General features: G+C 42.7%; 1 long non-coding RNA gene and 1 pseudogene across 1 annotated transcript; one reads left to right on the forward strand and one right to left on the reverse strand.

Annotated features, from left to right (window-relative positions):
• The first annotated feature begins 1,584 nt into the window (after window positions 1-1,584).
• On the forward strand, window positions 1,585-2,919 carry LOC129447589 (uncharacterized). The gene is made up of 2 exons (XR_012359231.1): window positions 1,585-1,990; window positions 2,568-2,919. It is a non-coding gene; the product is annotated as an uncharacterized lncRNA (long non-coding RNA).
• Window positions 2,920-17,363: 14,444 nt separating this feature from the next.
• On the reverse strand, window positions 17,364-21,526 carry LOC141349258 (tripartite motif-containing protein 16-like; annotated as a pseudogene).
• Between the last annotated feature and the right edge of the window lie 3,642 nt (window positions 21,527-25,168).

A 25,168-nucleotide genomic window follows, 5' to 3' on the forward strand; every position in this document is an offset into this window, starting at 1 on the left:
CTGAGGTGATCTGAAAAAGAGAGAAGAGGAAGTTTGTTATTCCTTTCTTCGTACAATATAGCAACAAACCAATTATTCTGTTTATTTTTGTTTGTTATTTTCTTAATGTTTTGTGTAATGGAATTTGGATACAATACTAAAATCTGAGAATATAACACATTTATCTATCTTCAGTTGAACTTAAGTGTGTGAGTGATTCATTGTTGTTGGAAGCTCCTGGGCTCAGTAGTCGAATCTGATCTTCTGAAAGAGCTGGTCCATAGCTCAGACCTGTTGTGTCTGTAGGAACTAGAAGAAGGGTTACATATGCATGTGCTATTCAGGTGTCAAAGCTGTGTGAAACTGGAGGGAGAAACTTTAAAGACCGTGCCGGAAGAAAGCTGGACAGGTAAATTCTATAAACATGCAATATTAATCAGACATTGTGGTGTCAACACAGTCTTTCATGTGGTCACAAAAAAATATGTCAGTCTGCAACTGTTAACGACATTGTCTTTTGTATTTTAGAGTTCACTAAGATTCATTAATTTCAAAGTTCAAGATGAATGGTGGTGGTCCACTTCAGAAGCAAGCATTTGAAAAACCACCAGTTCTCAGTTAATAAAGGTAAGGGTGTTTGTATGTAGTTTTAGGCTGAATGGTGTTTCACAAAATAATACGTTTAATATGACATTAGGCTATGTGAGGAGTAATTGAAAACAGTCCGGTACTGTCTTAATATTTTCTAAATATTAAAAGCCCCAGATTAAATTACTCTTTGCCGATACAACAGTTAACTCACCCATACAATATTGTTTAGATGTTTTATGTCCATAAGATTGTATTGTGAATATTTTATGCTTGGCATCTTAAAGGAATAGTCTACTCTTTTGCCATATTAAGCTATGTTATTACCTCAACCTAGACGAATTAATACATACCTGTCTTTTTTCAATGCGCGCACTGCACAGTGTGTTGTTAATGTGTTAGCATTTAGCCTAGCCCCATTCATTCCTATGGTACCAAAAAAAGTTTTATTTTGTGGCACCATACTTACTGGTATAACTCCTCATGTAACAGTCTTTAAATAGGGAAAACACGGAAGTGTTTGGTGGCTTCCCTGTTTGGTACCATAGGAATGAATGGGTCCAAGCCAAATGCCAACACATCCACGACGTGCCGCACAGTGCACGCACCGAAAAAAGATAGATATGTATTAATTTGTCTAAGTTGAGGTAATAACATAGTTTAATATGGCAAAAGGGTAGACTATTCCTTTAAAGGGCAGGGTATTTGATTTTGAAAAATACTAACTTTAGCCTACACGCACCAACCAGAAGCACACTCCTATCTCATTAACCAGTAAGACTTTCAAAGTGAATAACATTACCAAAATAACCAACATAAACAACTGTTTTTAATCCAAATTAAATGCAGCATGTTTAGAAATTTGAAAAGATAAATATCATTGCACTAATTCGTAAAGGAACACAAACTACATTAAAATACAATCTGAATCCATCAAAATAGAATCACACTGCATACCTACCTTTCCAAAAGAAACACTGCAACGACCCTTTCAGACCTCTATAGCTGTTTCCATCTTGCAGAAAAGCAGTGAAGTTACCAATGTTAATTTGGGTTTTTGCTCTTTGCTCATCCAGATGTTTTTTTTTTTTGTTGTTTCAAAATGTTTTTCGTTTTGTAGCTCCTGTGTCAATTCAGCAGGAAAGTTTATTTGATTCTCCCTATTTTTACAGAGCGTGAACAGGGTGTGTAGTGGCATGCAAAACACGTTCACAGAAGAGGGGCAAAAATGTAATGCGTCCAATTAGGCATGAGCCGGAATGAGATTCTGGATGATAACCATAAGCAAAAATACCACGGTGTTGCGGTATTGCCATTGTGACACTAAAATGTGTTATTTTCAAATGTCTGCGTATTAAAACATCAACTTTTCAACTGGACACAATACATTTTATTTTTAAACAACAAACAACGTTTATGCCAGGTAAAAATAAAGCCTTTAAATGATAATATTCTTTCAGTTGTAAATGTAAACATGAATTCAATTACATGATTTAATTCACTTTGTGTAAACACAGTTCATACATTGAAAACGGTATCACAGAAATTTGTTTTGGTTTTTAAAACCTTTACTATGAAAATCTCGGTATACCTTTAAACCGGTAACTGGCCCATGCCCATGTCCAAATTTTGCATTCGGTCAGGGTTTAATGATTTGTTGAACGTTTTTTGGTCCTACGCCTTTTACAGATGACACAAATATATAAAAATACACATTTAGACAACTTAACATAGTGATTGCTATTAAGACTTGAGGAGACTTTCAACCAGCATAACTAAAATGTTTCTGGATCAAAATCATATAAGCCTCTTTTGCTAGTTCCAAAATGTCATTAAACACACGCAGAGAAACATGCACTTGTGTTTGTAGTAATGAGAAGGATATGATTACTGTTGTTGACCTGTCAATATTTATATATGACTTTTTCCAAAGAGAATGACTATCACATTTAACATAAAGCAAAAATACTTGTCTCATGCATTCTTTTCATATTTGGCAGATGCTGTGTTGAACAACTTCCCAGCAGCAACAGAACTGGAAGTGAAGGATGCAATGGGGGCATTTCAAACAGGCACCAGGGAGGACGTGGTGTATAGAAATTAGTACAATTAATAAGTTGAAGTGAACTGAAGATAGTTTGTTAATGTTTAGATGTTATTTCATTTTTAAAATTGTATTTGGTTATTTATGCTTTTATTTTGTTACTGTTTTTATTCTTTTTGTTAAAAGTAGTTTTTCTTCATTTTGTCTTATCTGAATTTCTATTGTATTAACAATATTTTTTTGTAATAAATTGCATGATTACATGTTTATGAGAACCTTTTTTAATGGATTAAAAAGAATTCTTTAGCAATTCTTTTGTTTTATTAGACACACACGTGTAGTCATTTAATAGACGTCTATTTAACGGCTAGTCTATTCTTGGGCTAAGATAGACGTCTACTAGATTTTCACTGACAGCCCAAAATTAGCCTTTTATTAGCCTAGACCCACATTCACCGTCTATTAGACGTATATATGTAGACGTTTAGTAGCCGTCTATTTGATGACTAGTCTATTCTTGGGCTATGATAGACGTCTACTAGATTTTCACTGACAGCCCAAAATTAGCCTTGTTTTAGCCTAGACGTCAGGGGGGTGTTTAGACGGCTACTAGACGTCTATTAGCCGCAAAATTGCTTGCTGGGAAGTGTGGAGGACTGTTGCCTAGCCATGGGTGAAGTGGTAGGCCATGAAAATATCGCGTCTGCTTCTAAAATGAACAATGCTACGGTGGTTTTTTTGAATACGGTGGAGAGAGCGAATGAGCTGGTTGAGCGCGGAATCGTTATTGATGGATTATTTACACCTGTTTTACCTTTATCGATGCCTTCAAAAAAAGTGTCGCTCTCTAATGTTCCTCTGTTTGTTTCAAATGAGATGCTAATTCAAGTTCTTTCTCGTTACGGCAAGGTGGTCTCACCAGTTAAAATGATACCGATTGGATGTGAATCTCCTTTATTGAAGCATGTGTTTTCTTTTCGGCGTTTTTTGTACATGATCGTAAAGGACGACGCGGAGTTGGATTTATCGTTCAAGATTCGTATTGAGGATTTTGACTACACTGTTTTTGCTACAACTGGTAAAATGAAGTGCTTTGGATGTGGAAAAACAGGGCATTTGGTTCGTGATTGTCCTGACAAAAATGAGGCAGCAGTGGGGACAAACGAAACAGTTGAACATTCTGTTGTAGAACAGCCCCCTGAGGACCGCAACGAGGCTGCAGCAGTCGCGGCTGAACAACCGGTGAAGGACTTTGCAGAACCAACGCCGTCTTCGAGGAAAAGTTCGGCGGCGGTCGGATCTGTGACGGTCGCAGTTTTGAGCTTGGATGCTGGAGGTTCGGCAGGTAACGTTGTTCCTCAGTATGATAAGGATAGTCACTTTGAAAAGGAAATTGACAGTGATTCTGGAAATGGCCTTAACGCTAGAAATGACATTAATTCTGAAAATGACATTAACTTTGAAAATGATATTAACGCTGGATATAATCCTGAGAGCTCTGAACTGCCGATTACGAGTATGATGTGTGAGGACAGCGGTTTGGTTATGGAGACTGACCAAGCGGTGTTTAAAGTACCCTTGAAACGGAAAAAGTGTGACATTGTTTGTGACTCCAAACTCATTAAAAAGTCTGATGTTGAGTTTAATGATCAAGAGGACTCAGAGAGTGATAGTGAATCTGATTCCAGTGTTTCTCTTTCACAAGATTGTATCAGTCGTAATTATGAGGTTGAAGACATTAAATTATTTCTCAGTTCAACTAAAAATAGAAGAGGAGTTCATGTAAAAGAATACTTTCCAGATCTTAAACAATTTATAGAGAAAACTAAGTGTCTAATGTCTGAAGGTCTCTTTACTAACAAAGAGATTTACAGGTTAAAGAAGCTGGTGAGAAAGCTTAACGTTGAACTGAGCAATGATGAAGGTGGAAAAGAATAATTTTGTGAAGCCTTATGGGCTGTGTTTATTGTCTCTTTTTTTACTTTTCATGGGTGAAGTGTTGATAGCTTCTTTGAATGTAAATGGTGCAAAAGACTTGAATAAAAGAGCTGTATTATTTGAAGTGTTTAAACAAAAAAAATTGGACGTTTTATTTCTGCAGAAAACTCACAGTGATGTTAGAAATGCTGTGGACTGGGCAAAGGAATGGGATGGTATCTCTGTTCTAAGTCATAATACCTCTCTTAGTGGTGGAGTTGCCATTTTATTTTCTAAAAGTTTTAGCCCAATTTCTTATGATGTTGAGGAAATTGTGAAAGGAAGACTTTTAAAAGTTAGAGCATCATTTGAAAATTTTATTTTTGTTTTTATTTGTGTGTATGCTCCAACCTCAGGTGTTGAAAGAGTGGTGTTTTTAGAAACCCTCAATGTAACCCTGCAAAATTGTCTTAGTGAAGAGTTTTTAATTTGGGTTGTGATTTTAATTGTACAGAACAAAATCTTGATAGGAATCATATTGAGCCACATGAGCCCTCCCGAAAGAAACTTATTCAGTTTATTAAAGAGTAACTAAACCCTAAACCAACTTTTTTTAGTTAATGATCTGTAAGAATGATGCTTTATTAGAGCTGTTCATTGATTTTTATAAGTTTTTTGACATTTGGATATAAAGTGTTTCAATACTGCAATATATGGTGTAAAAACGTCTGAGTGCTGCCCTCTTCAGGTTGAACGGTGGCTACTGCAGTTGAATTTTCCTATTGGATGTTGAGTCCAAAAAATGACTCGTGACGTAAGCAGATTCAAGCTCACCACGCCCTTGTTACGATCTCACCACACACTTGGTACTAGCTTAGTTCGTCCCCTCTATCTCCGTTGGGATCTGCCCACTTTTCTTGCATTTTTCAAATATTGCCAGTGGGCGGAGTCAGGCTCTGACCAGGGGTTTAGTTACGCTTTAAATGTCATGATTTAAGTGATATTTGGAGACATTTTAATGGTTCTCAAAGACAATTTACTTGGTCTCATGCTCGTGAAAATGTTTTATCTTTAGCTAGGTTGGATAGGTTTTATTGTTTTAAGCATCAAGTTGGTTTTTTTAGTAAATGTTTTATTTTTCCTGTTGTTTTGTCTGATCATAGTATGGTTTGTTGTTCTTTTATGTTAAGTTCTATTAAGTTAAAGAGTGCCTATTGGCATTTTAATACTTCCTTATTAAGTGACAAGAATTTTAAGGATGCTTTTAAATATTTCTGGGAAATGTTTAGGGGTACTAAGAGTTCTTTTAATTCTTTAAGACAATGGTGGGACTTTGGTAAAGTACAGATAAAGCAATTTTGTCAACAGTTTACTCAAAATGTCTCTGTAGAGTTATCAAGGTCTTTGAATGATTTGGAGACTTCTATAATTAAACTTCAAGGGTTAGCTGAACTGTCTGGAGAAAATAAACATATAGAAGCTCTTTCTTTAATGAAGGCACAACTCAGTGATTTACTAGAGATTAAGGCGCAAGGTGCTTTGGTTCGGTCTCGTTTTCAAGATGTAGATCAAATGGATGCTCCAACTAAATTCTTTTTTAATTTAGAAAAGTTCCGATTCCGGTTTATTGTTGTCTCATCCAGCAGGCATTCGAAATAGAGCAGTTTGTTTTTACAAAGAGTTGTTTGAAAGTGAGTGTGTGGACGAACCTGAGTGTAGTGATATCTTTCTTGGAAACTTGGCTCAGGTATCGGAAGATGCAAATGTTATGCTTGGTAGAACCTTGAGTTTGGGAGAGCTACAAGATGCCCTTCAGAGCATGGAGTCTGGGAAAGCTCCGGGCCTTGACGGCCTCCCAGTTGACTTTTATAAGTCTTTTTGGTCTGAGTTGGGTGGAGATCTGCTTGCAGTGCTTCATGAAAGCCTAGCCGAAGGGCGGCTGCCATTGAGCTGCCGCAGAGCGGTCCTTACTCTCCTCCCCAAAAAAGGAGATTTGACAGACATCAAGAACTGGCGCCCCGTCTCACTTCTCTGCACGGATTACAAACTGCTCTCCAAAGTTTTTGCAAATAGATTAGCACAAGTAATGCAACAAGTTATTCATCCGGACCAAAGCTACTGCGTGCCTGGTAGATCAATCTTTGATAATGTTTCTCTAATCAGAGATATTTTAGAGGTCTCCAAATTGTTCAATTTAGATTTTGCTTTAGTTTTTTTAGATCAAGAAAAAGCTTTTGATAGAGTCGAGCACAATTATCTCTGGAAAACATTAAAAGCTTTTGGTTTTTGCCAAGATTTTATAGATATGATAAAAGTCCTCTACAGTGACGTTGAGAGTTTGCTGAAGGTAAATGGTGGTTTATGCACTCCTTTCTCAGTTGGTAGGGGGGTCAGGCAAGGTTGTGCTATGTCGGGTATGCTCTATTCAATTGCTTTAGAACCTCTTTTACAACAGATAAGATCTAAACTATCTGGCATACATATACCAGGTTCTTACCATAATGTCCATTTATCAGCTTATGCAGATGATGTTGTTGTAGGAATTAGTAGTCAAAATGATGTTAACATTTTATTAAACCTCTTAGGTGACTTTAAGGTTTTATCCTCTGCTAAAGTTAACTGGGATAAGAGTGAAGCTTTAATGTGTGGGAATAAAACTAAGTTGTTTTTTAATCTCCCAGTTGGATTAACTTTATGTAAAGGTGGTTTTAAATATTTGGGTGTTTTCCTGGGTGATGAGAACACTATGCAAAAAAACTGGGATGGGGTTGTGGAAAAATTAGAGGTCGTTTGGCCAAATGGAGGTGGCTGGCTCCTAAATTGTCTTATAAGGGGCGTATCCTAATTATAAATAATTTAGTTGCTTCTTCCCTTTGGCACAAGCTTGCCTGTTTTGATCCCCCACCAAAAATTTTGGTTGAAGTTCAAGCTCTTTTAGTTGACTTTTTTTGGAACAAGCTACACTGGGTTCCTCAGAGTGTGCTGTATTTGTCCAAAGAAGAGGGTGGACAAGGATTAATGAATATTAAAAGTAGAACAGCAGCTTTCCGTCTACAGTTTATTCAGAAGTTACTTTTAGGATCTACAAAGTCTAGTTGGAGAGTTGTTGCTTGTGCTATCTTACGGACTTTGGAAGGCCTTCAGATGGACAAATCTCTCTTTTTGATGGATCCCTTAAAATTGGACACTCGAGGTTTACCTGTTTTTTATCAGAACCTTTTTAAAATATGGGGTCTTTTTAATTTTGGAAGAGTACAGGATAAGATCTCACTTTGTTGGCTGTTAAAGGAGCCTCTAGTGTTTGGAGGCCGTTTGGACATCACTGTTAATTTTCCTTTTATTGGGTTAAACTCCATGTTGTGCAGTAATAATATCACTTCCTTGGGGCTTTTGTCTGGTGTGGCTGGACCTACCTTTTCTAATCTTGACCAGGTAGCCTCAAAGTTGAGGATCTCGTCCACTCGTTTGGTGTCCCAATTATTGGTTAAGTGGCAGTCTGCATTGACAACTGAAGAAAGTCTGTTATTATCTGACTATTGTAAGGGGTTAAAATTTCCCAATAATAATGACCCTTTTCCAATTTTACTTGTGTCTCTCAAATTGGATGAGTGTATGGGTATGTTTTTAAATGCTGAGAGTTTTTCTAATCAAGATTTTTTTTCACTCAGTGGTAAAACTTTGTATAAAATGTGTGTTCTGGTTTTTAATATGAAATTGTTAAAAGATAGGGTACGCCTTGGCGTTCCTTTTTTAATTTAGTTGACATTGTTAAACCTGAATGGAGAATCTTGTATAAACCACCATTAACTAAAAAGGCTGGTGATATCCAATGGAGAATTTTGCATGGGGCTATTGCTGTGAATGCTTTTGTTTCTGTTTTAAATCCTGAAGTTGGTCCTGATTGTCCTTTTTGTTTTAAACGTGAAACTGTTTTCCATGCTTTCTCACAATGTTTTAGGTTAGATCCATTATTTGTTATTTTAAGTAGTATTTTTAGTTGTTTTTCTGAAATTTTTTCTGTTGAAACTTTTATTTTGGGTGTCAAATATTCGCAGAGAAAACGTATTGATTGTCAGCTGCTTAACTTTGTGGTGGGTCAGGCAAAGTTAGCTATTTATTTGAGTAGGAAAAACTTTATTGAGAAAAAACCTGGACAAGATGTAAGTATTCTTTTTTCAGCCCTTGTAAAATTGAGAGTTTTTGTTGATTTAAAAATTTTTTTAATCTGTGAACGATTTTCCTTCTTTTGAATTTAAATGGTGTAGTAGGGGAGCCCTGTGTTGTGTTATTGGTGATGAATTACTTTTTAACTCTGTATTGTAGTTTATTGCTGATTTCATGATTGTATTTTATTTTGTTTGTCAGTGTTTCTGAGTATTTGTTAATAAAGTGCTTTGTAAATTCAAAAAAATTCTCTCGCGCTCTCTCTCTGCAATGTCTACTGACCTGCGCATTCTCGAGGACGTTTTGAAGTTGTGTTTGACTTGACGCGAAGCTGCTAGACCTTGGAAGATAATGCGCATGGTATTAAAAACGCGTCGTGCAATTTCGTACTTAAGAGCATGAATCCTACCTTCCATAGAAATGAAACAATCGCTTCGCGTCAGTGGAAAGTGGTCGCTTAACCCTTGTGTGGTGTTCGGGTCTGTGGGACCCGTTTTTAATTTTTACTAAAATAAAAATTATGCAATTAATTGTTGTTTCAACCTCAGATTCATTGGCCTTGGCTCATTTTCTATAAAGAACATAAAAATAAACAACTTTATAATGACTGTACACTGTACACCCCCCTACACATTTATATTACATATGTGGTGTTCGGGTCCACTGGACCCGGGGGTAATAAGAGAGTGAAAATTGAATGTGCTATGTAACTTTACTCTGTTTTTCTCTTATCTGGGACTCCTGTGAGTGCATGAGTGTGTTTGTATATATTTATGTACATATGTGATGGATGCATGTCAGAGTTTTGTCCTTCTGCACTTGCCGTAACAGCGCAAAGATACAACATGTTATATATCAAGCATGAACGCTTGTCTGCCCCCACTATCCCAAAAACTTAACCTTTTGTCTAACAGGAACCATTCTACATTTTATCATTATATCCCTTACAAAAAAATAACCATGGTTGTATTATAGTAAAAGTGTAGTAATCATGGTAAATTGGTGTATTGATTACCATTCCTGGCCTGAACACATGAGTTTACCACAAAACCTATGGTGTGTGTGTGTGTGTGTGTATGATTGTGTGAGAAAGAGTGAGAAATAGAGAAAGTAAAATTTCATATTCAAGCATTTTCATCATTTTAGGTTGTAACCAAAAGCAACACATTGTACTGCAGTCTGTGTGGACATAAGATGGACAGGAAGACACAGTATACGTCTATAAAATGCAAGAAATGCATATGCAACACAGCTACACAGTAAAAATCTGCTTCTTATGTGTTGTGTAGGCTGGCATGAACAGGTTATGTGTTCAGTGTAGATAATGTGTTATAATACCACATCTTTTCAGATGAGGCTTGTGCTTTATCACCTTGCTTTTGAAAATATTTTTTTACTCAGTAACGGATATGATTTAAAATGTAACGAAGTACAATACTTTAAATAAAACATACTTAAGTAAAAGTAAAAGTACAGATTTTAAAAACTTCTCAAAAAAGTAAAAATAAACAAAAAAAAATACTCAATTACAGTAACGTGAGTAAATCTAATTCTTTACTATCCACCTCTGCAGGTGGCCCTAATAAAAGCAAGTCGAAAATGTTCAATTGCTGTAGGATCAATTTTACAAACACTATGAGTGATAGTACTAGCTTTACTTAACTGCTGATCAAAAAAGATATCTCTAATGTGACTGATTTATGATCCGAAAAGCCACATCATCTATTACAGTATTGCAAATCAACAGGCCGTGTGATAATACAAGATCCAGAGTATGTCCATGGTCATGTGTAGGCTCATGCACATTGTAACATGAAAAAAAATGTGCAACTTTCTTACCATTTACTGTCACCATAGTTGAGATTTGTATCAGAAATGTCACTTAAGCAAATAAACACACACACACACACACACACACACACACACACACACACACACACACACACACACATAAATAAAGCGCTAGATCAGTCTTGTGTCATATGCATAGATGATTACATTTATATGCTTTTTATAGTGTCAGGTTTTAACAGTTTACACTATAATGTATAAACAAACAATCTCAGATGATCCGATCACACACTGCAAAAAATGACTCTCTCACTTAGTATTTTTGTCTTGTTTTCAGTAGAAATATCAAAAAATTCTTAAATTAAGATGCATTTTCTTGATGAGCAAAATGACCTCAGTAAATAAGTCTAGACAAATAATAAAATTTAAGTGAAATTGTACTTAAAACAAGCAAAAATTATCTGCCAATGGGGTGAGAACAAAAAATTGTGAAATAAGATTTCTTTTTTCTTAAACACTTAATTCAAGTAAAATTTTCTCACTCCATTGGAAGTTATTTTTGCTTGTTTTAAGCACAAATTCACTTAAATTGTATATTTTTTGTCTAAAAACTAGTATTATTTTCTTAGGTCATTTTGCTCATCAAGAAAATACATCTTGATTTAAGATTTTTTTGATATTTCTACTGAAAACAAGACAAAATACTAAGTAAGAAAGTCATTTTTTTTTTTTGCAGTGCATGTGTGGATGCTGGAATAGTTGACACTTGTATTTTGTTCTGTTTAGAAGTTAAACGTATCATCCATATTCAGAAAATTAAAATAATGCTAAATTAAATGTTTGCCTTAAAAATAAGTGAATTGAGATTATTTTTGAATATAGACCCATACATTTTGGATATAGATGTAGATGAATAATATTAACTGTGAATAACTACTGTACAGCTTTGTAAAGGAAATGTATCTTTTTTTCTTTTTTTTCTCTGTGTAAAATATGTATGTTAATGTAGTAAGGTCTGTTACGCGTCTCCCCCTGTTATTTATGTTATGTAATGTTGTATGTTTTCTTTTATGTAATGTTTAGTGAACATGCAATAAAAAAAAACTCTACAGCTACATCTGTTCCCTTTCAGTCGGTCACTACGACGTCACGTCGTGACCGACGAATTGGGAACTCGCTTAGAGAGACCAATCTGCTTCGAATACTACTAAAACGCCAATGAACTTGGCATTGAGATATTTGCATAATGCTGGCGCCGCCCCGCCAGGTGCGTATATAAGGCGCACGTGCAAATAGGGAAATCAGCTTTTTATCGCTTCGAAAGCCGGCTTTATCTGACTGAGAAGCTACTCTCTGCTCTTCTGGGAACGGTTGCTGAAGTTGATTGACAAGCAGTACTAACACAGCGGACGCTCGCAGTATTCCACTGCTCTGCATATTTTTTGTTTTGAGTTTAGTGTGTGCGTTGCCTTTCCCTGTGCGCATCATCAGCTGAGCACCTAAAGAGTGGTTTCCCTAAAAGAGTGATACGTGAGAGCTCTGTGTCTTGTTAAAGACAGCCACTCTCTCGTATATTCGGAGATCAGCGTCCTTTTCAGGATTGCTTTTCGTCCGTGCGATCTTGGATGTGAGAGGTATAAGGGTTCCAGTTACGGTCACGAGCGCTGTCTTCATGCTTGGGCATCAAGCACTCTGAGGCTGCGTTCGTAGAGAGTTTTTGTTCTCTCTGTGAGAGCATAACCCTCTTGGATTGCGGAGACGACTGACGTTTCTACGGGAATGCTGTCCGCGCCTTTGCAGTGCTGACACCCCATGGTGCGGCTGTCAAGCGCTCGCATGACGCTCTTCGCATCACTACGCTGAGTAGGACGGAGGATGCGTCCTCCACCTACCGGCCTTTCATCCTCAGCCGGTTGAGGCTCCGGTGGAGACGGCAGAGTCGTGTTCTACGATTTCTGCCGAATCCATTGGACCTCCTTCTGGTCCCGTTCACTTCTGCAGCATCAGAGGGGTGTCCAATTTTCCTCCGAAGTGGAGTCGTTCCGGAGATGGCGGCCGTGCCCGCTCGAGCGGCGGAAACGGTAGAGTTGGAGAGGTTAACCCCTCTCCGCCCGAACCGTACCGCCCACGTGATTGGTATTTCGGAGCTGCTCGGGCCTCTCGGTCCTCTGCTCCTGTGCCTTTCTTCCCGACGGCACGAAGAGCTGACGTGATTTGCGGCCATCCGGCCGTTCAGCTTCAGCTTTCACCCCTCACCTCCCTCACCAATGGAGCCGCTAAGGGCAGGGACACTTCAGTGGAGCGGGGGGTTGCGAGGCAGCTGTGTCCTGGAGGGACCACCCAACCCTTCCCTCGCGTGTTTGTAGACAGTCGTCCGGTTACGGGCGCTGTCCGTCAGGCATGCGGAGAGGCGGCTTCAGCCCTGCACGCAATAACGTTGCTACAGGTTCACCAAGGATTTACGAGGGAAGCCGCGACCTTCAGTCGTGCGATGTCCACCACAGTGGTTCAAGATCGCCACCTTTGGCTGTGTCTGGCTGACGGACGCAGGCGAGAACAACTTCTTGAATGCTCCTGTCTCACAGACCGGCCTCTTCGGCGAGGCCGTGGAGTCGTACAGCTCCGCTGCGCAGACTGAGGCGATCTCTTAGGTCATGCCCCGGCGAAGGAGAGCTGCCCTTGGTAAAAACCACCACGCCGGCTCCTCAGTCTGCCCCTCGCCGTTGGCGCCCTGCGGCGACCACCTCCGTTCCCCTCCTCGGACCCCATCTCGGCAGCGCAGGGGAACCGGTCGTCAGCAGCTTGCCCCACCCGCTTAGCCGCTTCCCGTGAAATCGGGAGTTTAAGTGGCCAGTAAGCGGGCGACCCGGATTGGCAGAGGATCACTCTTCAGGAGACGGTGATTCGCTCCTACCCCCGATAGAGGGGCGGGTGGCAAATTCTTGGTTTGCATGTGTTCCACCGGCTGTTTAGCCGGTACCCACTTAACCACACAGAGAGTGCATTCCTCTTCCCTCTCCAGGTCTACAGAGGATCGAGAGAGCCGTGAGCGGGCACACACCAGCTCACCCTACCTCTCCTCTATCGCCAGCGGGTGTTCTGAGGAGTCCGAGCCCTCCACTGAGGAGACCGGACCACCAGCACCCTCATCGGAGTATGTGCTCTCCGCAGAGGAGACAAGACGACCGTCACCTTCAGCGGGCTCAGGTCAGTGTCACACACACACACATACTGTAGATGCTTATGCTGTCACAGCAGACGCACCGGCAGTCTCACCTGTCTCGCTTCGCTGCCCCACCGCGGGTACTTCGGTAGTGTCGTTAATTCTCCTCGTACGGTGCCTGGGTGCTTGGCTTCAGTTCCCAGCCCGTTTCGTTGGGTTTTACGCACGATCCGCCTTGGTTACGACATACAATTACCGGCACAACCCCAAAATTCTCGGGCTTTCGTTTCACTATAGTGAAAGTGTCCGATGCACATGTACTGCGTGCATAAGTCGATGTCCTGCTGGCGAAGGATGTTCGAGCCGGTCCCTCTTACCGAGATGATGATATGATGATAGGGTTTTTCCAGCCTTTATCTCATAGTACCCAAAATACGCGGTGGGTTACGATCGATTTGATTTACGCACCGGCTCTACAAAGGTGGTCTTTTTGGATGATAACGCCGAGGCTCGTATTTCAATATTCAGATCGGTTTGCAGCCTTAGACCTGTAAGACGTGTACTTTTTGTGTCCATCTCCCCTCGCCTTAGACCGTTTTTTCGCTCTGCGTCGTGGGGTGGGCATATTAATATTAAGTACACCATTCGAGCTGTCTCTCTCTCTCCGTGTCTCCATGAAAGTGCTAGTCACGGCATTAAAATATCAGAGAGAGAGCGTTGTTCGCATTCTGCTTTTATTTACGTTGACTTATAATAGCCCGTTCTTGGCAGACGTGCGCGAACACAGAGAGTTAATGCTTCGGCATCTCGCTCGTTTAAGTCATCAGGTCGACTGGGGAAGAGCAACTTTGCCCGTGCAGAGGATCCTTTTTCTCAGTATGGAATTAGACTCGATCAACTAATTGGCGTGTTTTACAAGAGCGCGCAACTAGTCAGTTCTGACTTCCCTCGGTTTAATTCGAGTGAAGTACGCGGTCCCTCTGAAACAATTTCAGAAGCTCCTGGACATATGACAGCATGCTGCAGCTGTGACACTGCTCGAGCTGCGTCATATGAGACCGCTTCAGCGTTGGCTTTACGATCGAGTCTCGAGGAGAGCGTGGCGCACCGGCATACATTGTGTAAACACTACACCTGCGTGTCATTTAAATTTCCCCGTATTAGACCCAGCATTTCTGATAGCAAGATATGCCTCTGAGGGGTCTCCTGGCATTCTGTAGCATGCGATGCCCTAAGCACGGGATGTTTAGCCACGTATGACGGGCTTGCAGTCTCTGGGGTGTGCATAGCACCCCAACTGCCGCGAGCGGTGCGCTGTATATCTGGGACTTGTACGCTCCGCTATGGAGATGCGAGGGCAGGATGTATTCGTCGACACCGATAACATTGCGACTGTTGCGTTATTTACCGTTAAGGCGGTTTTGCGCTCTCGTCACCTGTCGCATCTCGCTCGTCATCTCCTCCTTTGGAGTCAGAAGCATCTGAGGTCCCTTCGTGCCATTTACATCCCGGGATCGCTCAATACAGCGGTTCGCGCTTCCCGAGCTGCGCCCCCGGCGAATGGCGACTCCACCCCCAGACGGTCCAGCTAATTTGGAAGAAGTTCGGTTGTGCATAGATAGATCTGTTTGCGTCGCCGGACGATACCCACTGTCGCCTATTTTATTCACTAACCGAGGGCAGCCTCGGCGTGGATTCGTTGGCACACAGCTGGCCGCGGGGTAGTGCGTAAATACGCATTCCTTCCAGTGAGCTTTATTGCGCAGACACTGTGCAAAGTCAGGCAGGACGAGGAGAGCCTTTTATTAATCGTCCGTACTGGATGACCAAGAATTGGTTTTCATAGTTAATGCTCCTCGCGACAGCCCTCCCTGGCGGATTCCCTTAAGGAAGGACTTTCTTTCTTAGGAAGGGGCACATTTGGCACTCGCGCCCCGACCTGTCCATGTATGGTCGTTGAGCGCGCGCAAGGTTTAGGTGATTTATCGCAAGCGGTATCTAACACCATCGACGCGGTTCGAGCACCGTCCACAGGACGGGCTTACGCGCTTAATGAAACCTTTTCGTCACCCGGTGCTCTTTGCAACGCGAGGACCCCAGAGAATGCCCTTTAACATTATGCTTTTATATCTTTAACATAGGTTAGATGGTAGGCTGTCCCTCCGCCATTAAAGTTGATATCGCCGCTATTTCTGCTCATCACTCACTTATCTACGGCAGATCAGTTGGCCAGCATGATTTAATTATTACATTTTAAGAGGCGCTCGCAGGCAAAACCCCTCGCGCCCTCCCTCTTTCCTCCTGAGACCTGTCCATGGTGCTGAAGCCTTCAGGTCTCCTATTTTAGCCTTTGCAGTTTGCGAGTCTGAAGTTTTTTATCAATGAAAACTCTGACCCTGCTAGCATTGGCCTCCATGAAGAGAGTAGGGGATTTACATGCATTCTCTGTTGACGATTCATGCTTTTAGTTTGGTCCTGCTGTCTCACTGAAGACCCAGACCAGGCTACGTGCCCAAAGTTCCCACCACTCCCTTCAGAGATAAGGTGGTGAGCTTGCAAGCGTTGCCTTTGGAGCAGGCAAACCCAACCGAGGCTTTGTTGTGCCCCGTACGCGCACTGCGATTCTACGTGGACCTCCATGAAGAGAGTAGGGGATTTACATCCGACTGAGGCTCCAAATTGAGTTTCAGTATGGAAGGCTAACAGAGCAAAAATGCGTAATGGTTTGATTTGCTCTCTCCACTGCCTTGACAGCCTTTGTTGCGGAGCATTGGCTGTCAGCCTTTCACTAGCTGTATTCTTATGAACCTACGTGTTTGGCTTGGGCTCCACATTGTGTCCCAACGGGTTCCTTTGTGAGTATTATTCCGTGGGGTTAATCCTACCAGCCCACGTTTCCCTTAGCAGAGCACTGCTTTGCTTACACAGCCACGGCTGTCATTTTACCTCAACTACGGTTGACTTTCGCCCACCATTAGCCCTTAAAAGGGGCGGTGGCTTCCGCAGCGTTCCTATCCCGCTCTGGTAGGGCGCTTCCCAGTCGCTGGCACTACTGTGGGTTAAAGGAACGTCTAGTGCCCGGCCTTTCTGCCTTATTCTATTCTCCATTCCCTTAAGGGGATTTGGAGAGCTTTTTGCAGACACTGGAAGAGGTCAGCCCCTAGTGGCGTTTTGGTAGGGATTCCCAATTCGTTGGTCACGACGTGACGTCGTAGTGACCGACTGAAAGGGAACGTCTCGGTTACGGATGTAACCCTCGTTCCCTGAAGGAGGGAACGGAGACGTCACGTCCCGTCGCCACAGGTGCTGCCACCTGCTGTTACGGCCGGTCACCTTTCCGGCTTTCTCAGCGAACAGAAGCTGATTTCCCTATTTGCACGTGCGCCTTATATACGCACCTGGCGGGGCGGCGCCAGCATTATGCAAATATCTCAATGCCAAGTTCATTGGCGTTTTAGTAGTATTCGAAGCAGATTGGTCTCTCTAAGCGAGTTCCCAATTCGTCGGTCACGACGTGACGTCTCCGTTCCCTCCTTCAGGGAACGAGGGTTACATCCGTAACCGAGACGTTTCACAGGACAAAATACAATTATTAAAATATAACATTACAATCAGTTATTTAAAATTACTAGTTAGTAAATAAAAGACTTATTATTTCATTGCTGTTGATTCATCATGTTCAGACTTCTAATATGACAAAATTATTTGTACTAGACTCTCTGTATCATCTATATTGTAATATCACACAGTTTCACTGATCCCCAAAGATAAAACCCAGGATAGAGAGGTTTAGTGAATGTGGTGTTGACTCTGTGGATGAGGGTCATTGTGTCAGAGACGCTGTAGAAGGACAGAGATCCTGAACTGTGATCCACATAAACTCCTATTCTAGAAGATCTCACTACAGGGAGTTCAGTCTTAATCTTATTGTGCCTGAATGAACAACTGGATTTAGAGCAGCACAAACTCCAGGACTGATCATTAAATCCAAACAAACACTCATCACCTACTCCCTTCCTGCTGATGCTCTTATATGACACTGATATATCCACATTATCACTCCACTCAACCTCCCAGTAACAGCGTCCACTCACACTCTCACTACACAACACCTGAGGATAACCATCAAATCTGTCTGGATGATCAGGATACTGCTGGACTGCGTTAGTGTAAGTAATCACTCTGTTCCCCTCAGACAGATGGAGATATTTATTTGCTGTGTTTGTATCTGCAGTGAAGTGATGATAATCTGATGAAGACAAATCAAAAACATCATTTAAATGTTAAATTGTGCATTTCAATAATTAAAATAAAACTTCAAGTCTTATTTATTTTAGTTTTTGAGAACTGTCAATGTGTTAAGAAGTGAACATAGATCATTTACAGTATAGACAGAATCTAATCTGATTGTTTTACTGTTATATTCATCATAATGTGTGTGTAAAAGGTTTATGTGTGAACATTGTTAAAGTCCCTCTGTTCTGGAGTTGTACACTTTAAAATATATTTTGTTATCAATTTATTTAAGTGTAGAGAATTTTTGTTTATAGAAAAACTTAATGGCTTCTGAAATTTAAATATTAAATGAGAAACTTGATTTATGAACTGCTATTTGATCTCACAGTTATGTTTCATTGTAGGCGATCACAGTTATTTATTTTCTGTTTATTCTGCACATTCAGTTTGATTCATGAGTATCATTATAGAGGAGTTTAAAATGACTGAAATGAAGATTATCACTGTTCATGTCTTTATCAGCATCAGTGTGTTTATTTGTTGTTTATTGAGACTCACATTTTAGGAACTGCTCCCTGGTCTCAGGTTCAGGAGTAACTGTTGAAAAAATATTCATTGAGAATCAGTGAGGGATATTCTGTCGATTTCTACAAAATGTAATATTATTTTTACATGATGTGTGCTTTATGTCTGAAACAGGTGCTTTATATTTATCAAATATCTTCTCTATCTCTTCTCTACAGAAATCCTCCAGTTTCTCTCTCAGATGAGACACAGATTTTCCTACATCATCAAAAGAGATGAGAGAGCTGACAGTGATGCTGAGTGAGTCTGTAGATCCAGGAGGAACAGAGAGAGACTGGAAACTCTACACAAACACAAACATAAACTCATGACACTGAAACATTTCATAGAAAATATCATCTGAGTAAAACATGCTCTTCACTTCCTAAAGATCACTGATCTCTGTTACCTGGAGGAAATGGATGTGATCATCTGTGTGTGAAAGCTGCTCCAGCTCAGCGTCTCTCCTCCTCAGATCATCAATCTCCTGCTCCAGTCGCTTCAAGAGTCCTTCAGCTTCACTCACTGCAGTCTTTTCCTGATCTCTGATCAGCTGTGTCACCTCAGATCGTCTTCTCTCAATGGATGTGATCAGTTGAGTAAAGATCCTCTCAGTGTCGTCCACTGCTGTCTGTGCAGAGCGCTGTTAGGACACACAGAGAGAGGAGCATTAGAATCAGCAGCATTCATTCAGCTCTTACTGGTACATCACACAGTCTGTTACACACAGTGAACTTCAGTGAAAGTCATCCAGCACTGAACTCCTCACTGACTGATTGGATGAGAGTCTTAACTGAGTCTGAAACAGATCTGAAACAGCAGACAGCAGTTGTTCTTCTCATCAAAACTCACCTTATGAGTCTTCACAGCATCTCTCAGCTCCTGAAGCTTCTTCTGACTCTCCTGGATTCTCTGATGATATTTTCTCTGCGTCTCCTTCAGTTCTTTCTGTTGGATGTGGAAATAATAATTAAACAGATAAATGTACATTACTGTAAATAAAATACATGTGTTTTATATACGTGTGGAAAGTGATAAGGATCTTTAATTTTGTATGAAATAACATGATCACACTATACAGTTAGGCAGATCTTATCACATTAACACATCACTCAGTGTTTTCATCTCTTACCCAGGGCCGGAGTGGGACTCATTTTCAGCCCTGGAGTTTCATGCCTTAGACCGGCCCACTTTAGTTCACGACTGACTATTAAAATAATATCTTTAAACCCTCAGTAGTATAAGTCTGCAGTAGTGCACTGTTCTCCGCAGCCTTGCAATTCACTATTTTTCAAATATATAATTTCATATTCCGTGCAAATGCAGTAAACAATTATACCCTACCATAAGACCATAATATTACTAAATTAAACTTATTCAAAAACTAAAAGAAACAAATGTGTTTGTGTTTTCCTCTATATTTCTATTTCTAAAAAATGGTGAGTCTTGAGATTAACTGTTGGGTTGATAACGTTTGGAAACCCCTGATATATACACAAGCAAGATTTATCAAGTATGCATTGGAAACAAATGGGAAAAAATCTGTATCTTTGTTTAGTACTTAGATCATGTCTATTGCTAAATAACGTAGGCCTACAATGTGTTAAAAAAAGAAAACATCATTTGAAACTACTTTTTTCAAATAAACTAATGAGTTTTGCATCAAATAGATTTTTGTTCCTCTTGCAATAAACGATGAATAATGACTATTCATAGAGAATTCATCTATGACTTGGATAAAACGTTTTGTAAATTCTTTTCCTTTTGGCCAACCCGTTTGTATTAAGACGCGCTCAAGTTCATTTAAAATATAATAGACGCGCGGCCGGCGAGCGCACTCAAAAGAGGCCCTCAAGTTTATTTAAAATATAGACGCGCGGCCGGCAAGCGCACTCAAAAGACGCGCTCAAGTTTATTTAAAATATAATAGACTCGCGGCCGGCAAGCGCACTCAAAAGACGCGCTCAAGTTTATTTAAAATATAATAGACGCGCGGCCGGCAAGCGCACTCAATATAGACGCGTCTGAAACAAAACTCGTGTTCAAGTAAGCGCTTTGAAAACCAGAAGACAGCGGCACGTCCTGCGTTTCCCATGCGTTTTAGATGTCAATGAACCCTAATGCAAGAATTCTTCCAAAGTGGTCGGGACTCGGGACACAATCAACTTGTGCATAAAGCGGCGGAGACATCTCTCACCCGCAAATACGCGTCATCCCAGTGGCATGACAACACCGGCCCTCGTGGCCAAAAAACAGACCAGCCCACCGGGAATCCTCCCGGTTCTCCCTATGGCCAATCCGGGCCTGCTCTTACCTGTTTGTCAGTCCTCTCTGCTGCAGCTGATACAGTTTTATGTTCATTGTGTTCATCCACCATACACAGATAACATATACAGAGCTGATCAGTTTTACAGTAAATCTCTAAAAGTTTGTCATGTTGAGAGCAGATCATCTGCTGAAGTCGTCCAGTGGCGTCTATCAGGTTGTGTCTCTTGCCTTTGAATAAATTCTCATGTTGTTCAAGATGAGTTTGACAGTAAGAGTTCAGACACACCAGACAGGACTTGACAGCTTTGTATTTTCTCTCAGTACAGACGTCACACTTCACATCTCCAGCTTCAGCATAACTGTGATCAGGACGAGCAGCTTGTAGTTTTGTCTTCTTCAGCATCTTCATCATCTCAGTAATCACCACATTTTTATTTAAATCAGGTCTTGTATTGAAGGTCTGTCTGCATTGAGGGCAGCTGTAGTTTCTCTTCTGATCATCTTGATTCCAGCAGTTTGTAATACAGCTCATACAGTAACTGTGTCCACAGGGAATGGTCACTGGATCCTTCAGTAAATCCAGACAGATTGAACAGATGAACTGATCCTGAATCACTGAAATACTCGCTTCTGCCATTTCACCGTATTTACTTACAAACAATAAAACTAAACACACAACAGCTCAACAGTTTCAGTTTCTCTGAACTCAAATAATTTCCTGGTTGTGTTTATGAAACGTGTGCAAACAGGTGTGTCAGTCATATAATAAACAAGTCCACTAGATGTCAGTCTCACACAGAAAGTCACAGTCTCGAGTAGCCAAACCTTTGTGAAAATGCTCTGCCATAAATATGAGTGAATTTTGTGGTGAAATAAGAGAATAACAGATCAAATCTCTCTGATGTTTGTCACTAAACTGATTCAACATTCAAGTCAGTGTGAGTGTTTGTCCTCTAGTGTTGAGTTTACACTATTTACACAAACAATTCACATTTAGAAAAGAAAACATAAATAGAAGTTTAAACTACAGATAATTGATTATACAGATTTTAAATGAATGCATTAAAACAAACATAAGCTGCTATAATGTTTAAAAAAACATGACCTGGTTTTACAGATAGAGATTAAGTCAAGAATAAGTTTTAGTTAATGATGACATTTAAATAGTTTTTAGTTTAAATGTGTCTCAGATAAAAACAGGAGTCTACTGGTGTGCAGTACGACACAAAACAATGACAGTGAAATATTTTAAGGTCAGTCAGTGTAAGTTGTTCCCTTTCAGTCGGTCACTACGACGTCACGTCGTGACCGACGAATTGGGAACCGCTCCGCGGTGGCAAATCTACTTCGAGAAGCTATTAAAAAGGCCAATGAAATTGGCATGCAGATTATTTGCACCTGCTGCGCTGCCCAGCCGCGCGGGTATATAATGAGAGGCAGGTGCAGTAATCAAACCAGCCCTTCGCTTCGAAGCCGGCAGCATTCTGCTCTTGAGAAGCAATCCTTTCTGGGACCTCTGTGTGTGTCGAAGTTGGTAGGACAGACAGCACCTCAGCGGAGACTCGCATTTGTTCCACCTCTTTAATTTCTATCTTTTGATTTTATTTGAGTGTGTCGTTGCCTCTCCCCTGCGTGCTTCATCAACTCACGCATTACATCTAAAGAGTGAATTCCCTAAAAGAGCAACACGAGCTTGAACTTGTGCCTTTGTAAAGGCAGCCGTTCTCTCGTGTCACAGGTCGGGTGGCGTCCTTTTCAGGATGACATTCCGACCGTGTGCTTTGTCCGGATGCGGGCTGTACATGAATCCTCGTGACGGCCACGATCGTTGCCTCTCATGCTTGGGGCTTGAGCATGCGGAGGCAGCGTTTCGCGACAGTACATGTCAGGTTTGTCTGAACATGACTGTGGTGGATCTGCGCAGTCGGGTGGCGTACCTCCGGGACCGCCGCCCCCCTTCCAAGCCATCCGGCGCTAAGAAGGCGGCCGTGATGCTTGCGAAGGACGACTTGCGCATCACGGTGCTGAATAAGTCCACCGACGGTGGCAGTGAAGTTCAGCACCCTGATCCACAGCCGGAGGTGCCAATGGAAACCGGGAGCGCGTGTTCTACGTTGCCCTCGGGGACCGCTGGCACCACACGGGATTCTGTTTCGTCCGCAGCATCGGAGGGGGGGCCGTCTCTCTCGGACGTTGAGTCTGACCCTCTGCCTCCTTCGGGACGGTTAGGGGGCGCTGCGCTCGACCCCGAGATGACGGCCATGCTCGCTCGGGCGGCGGGTACGGTCGGAGTGGAGTGGCGTCAACCATCTCCACCCGAGCCATCCCGCCTAGATGATTGGTACTTCGGGTCTGCTAGAACAGAGCAGACCCAGCCACCAGTGCCTTTCTTCCCCGAGGTTCATGAGGAACTGACACGGTCGTGGAAAAATCCTTTTTCCTCCCGGAAGCGGCCGTATCAGCCCTCACCCCTCACCACCCTCGACGGCGGGGCCGCTAGAGGGTACACCGATCTCCCCCCGGTTGAGTGTCCCGTCGCGATGCAACTGTGTCCGGCCGGGTCCTCTTCCCATTGGCGAGATCGGCCGACCCTCCCCTCGCGGGCATGTAGGTACTCCTCTGCACTAACAGGATGTGCCTACCGTGCTTGTGGGGAAGCGGCCTCTGCCATCCATGCCATGGCATTACTTCAGGTACACCAGGCTAAGGCACTGCGTGACCTGGACGAGGGTGGTCACGATTCGGCCGCATTTAAAGAGCTCCGTGCGGCTACTGACTTGGCGCTCAGAGCCACTAAGGTCACCGCACGGGCGGTCGGACGTGCGATGTCCACTTTGGTGGTCCAGGACCGCCATCTCTGGCTGTGCCTGGCCGACATGCGGGAGCAGGACCGTATTAAGCTCCTAGATGCTCCGGTGTCCCAGGCCGGCCTGTTCGGCGAGAGGGTGGAAAACTTTGCACAGGCGGTTTCCACCGCTCAGAAACAGACTGAGGCCATTGCAAAGATCCTGCCGCGTCGGAAACGTCCATCTGCCCCTTCGACGTCGGCACCTCAGTCTGCCTCTCGCCGAGGGCGTCCTGCGGCGGCCGCCCCCGTTCCTCCTCGGGGCACTTCTTCTAGGAAGCGAGGAACCGGCCGCCAGCAGCCCGCCCCGCCCGCTCAGCAGCCTGCCATGAGAGGTGGAAAACGTAAGGCTAAACGACCCTGAGACGGGCGACCTGGAGATGGGGGGGATCGCTCTACGGGAGATGGTGAAGGCACCACTCCCCCCACCGGAGGAGGGCCGGGTGGGGAATCCTTGGTTTCAGTTTTTTTCTGTTCCGCCGGCTTTTCAGCCGGCACCCACAAAACCACAAAAAGAGCGAATTCCTCTTCCTTCTCCAGGTCTTCAGAGGAGCGTGAGAGCTACGGACGGGCACAAAGCCCTATGTCCTCCTCCTCCTCTTTCGCCACCGGGTGTGTCACGACGGGTGAGTCTTCTACATCGAGATCTCCCCAGCTCTGCCCCCCATCAGGGGAAAAAGGTGAGTGGCACACCTCACAACACCTCCGTTGCTGTTATCACAGAGAGCGCAGCAACCGTTACATCCGCTCCCCTCGCCGCGGGTACTCCGATCGTGCCGTTAATTCCCCTCGCTCGGTATCTGGGGGCGTGGGAAGCGCTTCCCAGCCCGTCGAGATGGCTTTTACGCACGATTCGTCTCGGCTACGCGATTCAATTCGCCCGGCGCCCTCCCAAATTTGCGGGCATTCGGTTTACTACGGTGAAAAACGCCGACGCGCATGTTCTCCGTGCCGAGATCGCTGTTCTTTTGGCGACAGATGCGATTGAACCGATCCCTCCAGCCGAGATGAAATCTGGGTATTACAGCCCTTATTTCATTGTACCCAAGAAAAGCGGCGGGTTGCGACCGATCCTGGACCTGCGTTTACTGAATCGAGCGCTTCACAAATTGCCATTCAAACTGCTGACGCACAAGAGCATATTTCAATGCATTCGTCCAAACGATTGGGTCGCAGCCATCGATCTGAAGGACACGTACTTTCATGTCTCGATACTTCCTCGACACAGGCCGTTTCTCCGCTTCGCGTTCGAGGGGCGGGCATATCAGTACAAAGTCTTACCGTTCGGGCTTTCTCTCTCTCCCCGTGTATTCACGAAAGTAGTCGAGGGGGCATTAAAACCCCTGAGAGAGAACGGTGTGCGCATTCTAGCGTATCTCGACGATTGGTTAATAATAGCCCAGTCCCGTCAGATGCTTTGCGATCACACGGACCGTGTGTTAAAACACCTCGCCCGTCTCGGTCTTCAGGTCAACTGGGAAAAGAGCAAACTTTGCCCCACGCAGAGGATCTCTTTTCTCGGTATGGAACTGGATTCGGTCAATTTAACCGCACGTCTAACAGAAGCGCGTGTGCAATCCATTCTGACTTGTCTAAATTCATTCAATGG

This window comes from Misgurnus anguillicaudatus, chromosome 2, assembly GCF_027580225.2.
Source record: "Misgurnus anguillicaudatus chromosome 2, ASM2758022v2, whole genome shotgun sequence".
Taxonomy (NCBI): Eukaryota; Metazoa; Chordata; class Actinopteri; order Cypriniformes; family Cobitidae; genus Misgurnus; species Misgurnus anguillicaudatus.